Genomic DNA, 5,863 nt, shown 5'->3' with positions numbered 1-5,863 from the left:
CCGGCAGTTGTACTTTGAAACTGACGGGATGTTCACCTGTCGAAATATCACCAGGCTGCCTTACCTGACGTTATTCGAGCAATAAATATCTAGTACATGTATTTTGTAGTGGTCTGCAGAGTACAGATGTACACTACTGGCCATTAAAATTGCTACACCAAGAAGAAATGCAGATGATAAACGCGTATTCATTGGACAAATATATTACACTAGAACTGAAATGTGATTACACTTTCACGCAATTTGGGTGCATAGATCCTGAGAAATCAGTACCCAGAACAACCACCTCTGGCCGTAATAACGGCCTTGATACGCCTGAGCATTCAGTCAAACAGAGCTTGGATGGCATGTACAGCCCATGCAGCTTCAACATGATACCACAGTTCATCAAGAGTAGTGACTGGCGTATTGTCACGAGCCAGTTGCTCGGCCACCATTGACTAGACGTTTTCAATTGGTGAGAGATCTGGAGAATGTGCTGGCCATGGCAGCAGTCGTACATTTTCTGTATCCAGAAAGGTCCGTACAGGACCTGCAACACACAGTCGTTCGTAATCCTGTTGAAATGTAGGGTTTCGCAGGGATCGAATGAAGGGTAGAGCCACGGGTTGTAACACATCTGAAATGAAACGTCCACTGTTCAAAGTGGCGTCAATGCGAACAAGAGGTGACCGAGACGTGTAACCAATGGCACCCCATACCGTAACGCCGGGTGATAAGCCAGTATGGCGATGACGAATACACGCTTCCAATGTGCGTTCACCGCGATGTCGCCAAACACGGATGCCACCATCATGATGCTGTAAACAGAATCTGGATTCATCCGAAAAAATGACGTTTTGCTTTTCGTGCACCCAGGTTCGTCGTTGAGTACACCATCGCAGGCGCTCCTGTCTGCATGCAGCGTCAAGGGTAACCGCAGCAATGGTCTCCGAGCTGATAGTCCATGCTGCTGCAAACGTCGTCGAACTGTTCGTGCAGATGGTTGTTGTCTTGCAAACGTCCCCATCTGTTGACTCAGGGATCGAGACGTGGCTGCACGATCCGTTACAGCCATGCGGATAACATGCCTGTCATATCGGCTGCTAGTGATACGAGGCCGTTGGGATCCAGCACGGCGTTCCGTATTACCCTCCTGAACCCACCGATTCCATATTCTGCTAACAGTCATTGGATCCCGATCAACGCGAGCAGCAATGTCGCGATACGATAAACCGCAATCGCGATAGGCTACAACCCGACCTTATCAAAGACGGAAACGTCATGGAACGCATTTCTCCTTCTTACACGAGGCATCACAACAACGTTTCACCAGGCAACGGCGGTCAACTGTTGTTTGTGTATGAGAAATCGGTTGGAAATTTTCCTCATGTCAGCACGTTGTAGGTGTCGTCACCGGAGCCAACCTTGTGTGAATGCTCTGAAATGCTAATCATTTGCATATCACAGCATTTTCTTCCTGTCGGTTAAATTTCGCGTCTGTAGCACGTCATCTTCGTGATGTAGCAATTTTAATGGCCAGTAGTTTATATGCAGATAAATCCTTACTGCGCGAAGCGCTGTAACAAATATACTGGTGTCCAAAATTAATCAACGAACGGAAATTTTGCACGGTTGCTTTTATTTTGCCCGTCTCCCTAGTGTATCCCAGACATGGTCTGTGGGATTCAAATCGTGAGAGCTAGCAGGCCAGGCCTGGCTGCAATATATTCCGCTCCCAAGAAAACATCAACCACCCGTGCTGTGTGATGTCAAGAATTATCGTTCATCAGTACGAAGTCAGGTCTCAAAATCACCTCGCAACAACCGCATATGAGGTTCCAAGATCTTGTCAAGATATCTGACAGAAGTTAAAACTTGCCGATTCATCCGTACAAGTTCGTGAGGAGTTGGTCGTGTGGTTAACATAATCCCTGCCTTCACCACTAGGGAACCTCCTCAATAACGGTCTCAGTCCACAGTGTTTGGGTCCCGAAAAGGAATTCTACGTTCCCTCCAGATGCGAAACAGTCGAGTGCTACTCTCCAGACCAAATCGAGACTCATGTGTGAAAAGAACATTGGCCCACAGTTCGACCATCCAGGTGGCACGTTGACGATCCACTCTAGACGTTCCCTTCTGTGAAGACGTGTCAGAGGTACACATACAGCAGGTCTCTGACAACAAAGGCCGCTCTACCGAAGCCTTCTTTACACCGTTTGCCTCGATACAACACGTCCAGTGGTTGCCGCAGGGTCAGTACCGTCGTACCGTTGTAGCCAAGTAACAGTCTTCTCTTTCTGATGTAACAAATGGTCGGCCCTGTACAGGCTTCGGGATACAATTTCAGTCTATATGAACTGTCTTCACATCCGAGAAACAACAAAATGATTCACATTAAGCCATCGGGCCACAATAATTTGCGACTGTCCTGTTTCCATTCTTTCTTTGGCCCTCCACCGCAGAGAGTATGTGTCTTCTCTGTGCCATCCTCTGGAACTATGTGCACAGTAATTGTGGATGAGGGACTACCCACCAACACTACCAAATTTGATAGGTGCCCTGATGTCATCGTGAGACACAGAACGGGGAAATAGCGGATTGTTGCTTTAATTTTGGACACCAGTGTACGTATGAGAAGGCCCCGTAGATTTGCGTTTTTCGGGGGGTGGGGTGGGGCGGGAGGGGCGGTCTTTGTGCTTGGTTCTTATTTGAGTAAGGAACATGGGGTAAAAAGTTTTTGGTTCAGCCCGTACCAGTGACAATTTGTATAGCCATTCGTACCTTTGTCTTACTGTAGCTATGCTACGGTGTATTAAGCAAAGTTTGAACGACGAACAGGAGCCGGTAGCCAGGCAAATTATGCGAGTCGATTAATTCCATTTAAAAAAGTTTTTAATTGGGTTGAAATTAATGTTCAGTTAATGGTACCATTTGTATATGTACAGTTCCTGTTTTACGTCAAAAACAGTCAACATCATATAACTCCTGAGAGCCGGCCGGTGTTGCCGTACGGTTCTAGGCGCTTCAGTCTGGAACCGCGTGACCGCTACTGTCGCAGGTTCGAATCCTGCCTCGGGCACGGATGTGTGTGATGTCCTTAGGTTAGTTACGTTTAAGTAGTTCTAAGTTCTAGGGGACTGATGACCACAGATGTTAAGTCCCATAGTGCTCAGAGCCATTTGAACCATTTAACTCCTGAGTGGACCGAGATTAATGGTTCAAGTTTAATTCACATGTGCATCGGATCTTCGTCTAAAACAAGTTTGAATCATCTCAAAGAATCTTGCTTCGTGCAAAAAACACGTTTTATGGGAGCTTTTTGAAGCGCGCCACTTCTATCCTCTAAACTTGTACTAATCGGTTCAAACTTTGTGTGAAGGTAGATAAATGGATAAAGTTAAAAGAATTTTTTGTATCCAGTAATCTTTATCAGTTGTCGAAATACGATGGTTTAAAATCGAGCTAACTGTAGCGTGAACTGTATGCTCGGAATCGGTTTAAAGTTAATGAAATAAATAAAAAATGCATTCTGTAGATCAGATTAAAAATTTGTTTGCAAAAATCTAGTTTTTACGTGCTGAAAACATTTTTTGTGTATTTTTTTCCGTGCACCAATTGTTCAAATTTTGTAAGGTAGGCAAATACATGTAATTAATGGTCGTCCTTTTTTTAGTGAATGCTTTATCTATTGCCATAATATAAGCAATATGGTTCGAAAGACAATAAGAAAGCTACACCGTATCAGTCGTTTCCCGAATCAACAAAAGTCTACATCAATGAAATATAATTAAATCAAGACCCTTAGCTGTCGACATGCGTTGATATACATCAACTGGGACAGTTGAAAATGTGGGAGCGTGCAAGGGATAAATCCCCGCAGACGCACTGTCCTCTGTGCCCCCGCTGGCTCCGATGGATAGAGCGTCTGCCATGTAAGGATGAGATCCCGGGTTCCAGTCCTGGTCGGGGCACACAGTTTCAGTTGTCCCCGTTGATGTATATCAACGTCTGTTGACAGCTTAGGGTTTTGATTGAATTATATTTCATTCTAAGAGAGCTGCATGGTCATCTTCATAAAGTCTACATCGGTTGCCATGCTATGGCGTTCTAATGTCAAAAAAAATCTTGGCAGAGGAACCAGAATAAAATAAAGCTCCTATTACACCACAAAAAGGTGAATATGCTCTGCGCAGAGTTAGGGGTGTAAAAGAAGGGAACCAGCCTATCGATTTACCTGGCAGCATCAAAGACATTTAAATCAAAACATCTTGATATATTTGCGCTTTTTTGCTAGTTATCCCTACTTCCCCAGCGGAGTAAGCTCCTTTAGCTGCAAGGTCTTGGCACATGCGCATCTTGCAATTTGCACGTTAAATCCCTGACCCTGTGACCAAAATCCAGAAGCTCCGTCACCCATAGCAAAATATATGTAATGTCATTTGGGTGAAGAGCATAATGTAATAACTAATAAAGTTTGTCTTGGGGGATAAAACTTCTGGATGTGGAATTGTTCCTAGAGGGACGCTAAAACAACATTCACGCTCACTCTCTCCTCCGGCCCCACGGTTGCAGTGGAGACTGCGTCGATTTGACGTGAATACGTTATCCTACATCCCTAGAACTGCAGCTCTATTCTGTCAGAGACCATACCCTTTGTCGATATGTATGGTATCAAACGAGGTTATGACCGATATCAGGGCTGAACAGTTGCAGGGTGCGGTCAATTGCAAATACTCGTAGAACGTGGGACAAAGTGGCTGCGAGTGAAATTACTCACTCATATGGAATTTTTTATAACAGCTTGGTATCCTCTCCTCTCGTTGTACTTTCGATGTGTCTGGCTCGATATAACAGTGTTTCTCCCCCATGGTAGGTATCTTTATTTCTTCTGCTAAATTTATCTTCCCTCTTTATAATCTTTCGTTGCTTGCTCTCTGCCATAGTTGAATATGGGTAGAAATCTCCTGTCTTCAAGCACACGATTCATTGCACAATCAAAGTCTGAAGAATCTTTATGACACGTTTGGAATGGAGTGCGAGAGCGTACAGCCCTCTGGTCGGGATGACGCTGTCAGCAATAGAAGACGCCTGAGTCCCTACTTTCTCCATTGGCGCGTCGGATTTCCCCATACAATATGCATAAGTCAGCGAACTATTACCGCAAGACGCTTTGCCGAAAAGAAGGTGCCTTCACGAATTTTGTGAAATTACCAAGAAGTCTCCAGTCTACTTATTATAGGTTTCATTCTCCCCATTGATTGAAAAACAACAAAAGTGACATACGTTAATTACATGGCTATTCGAAAACAAAAAGTGTTCTAGTTAAAAGTGAGAGCATCGGAGTTAGCATTTATCTTTGTCTATTTACTTACTACAGGTTCCAGTTTGCCCTTGTGTCTATCACACATGTTCATCGAAGGTGTACTTACACATCCAGAACTGTTGTAATGAAAAAAATCTGTCTGTAGCGAAGAGCGAAAGAGAGTTCATTAATAAGAGACCTACACTTAATACACACTTCTCACGATCTACAAACAGAGTTTCTCTCGACAGAGAGAATTAGAACAGTAATTAAGAATTATACTTACTCGTGTTATAAATTATTCTTTCCGGTAAGTCCTAGAAAACAACATAGACCCCAACATACCACTATTTTATATTCATAGATTTTTATGGTAAACTTTTTAAAAAATTGATTATTGAAGTGACTGGTCGCTGAACTTCTTCCATAAATGAAATAAAGTTTTATATAAGATTACACTATGCAGATTCCATCAAGAAACATTCCAGTTTTTGGTGTGGTTATTTGGAGATTAATTGGAGATTTATAAATGAAAAGTAAACGCTCAATATTTCCTTGTTGTTGGAAGATGTATCGAAA

This window comes from Schistocerca serialis, chromosome 1 (genome assembly GCF_023864345.2).
Source record: "Schistocerca serialis cubense isolate TAMUIC-IGC-003099 chromosome 1, iqSchSeri2.2, whole genome shotgun sequence".
In the NCBI taxonomy this organism is placed as follows: domain Eukaryota; kingdom Metazoa; phylum Arthropoda; class Insecta; order Orthoptera; family Acrididae; genus Schistocerca; species Schistocerca serialis.
The sequence above is the reverse complement of the archived record's forward strand: the minus strand, read 5'-3'. Positions refer to the sequence as shown.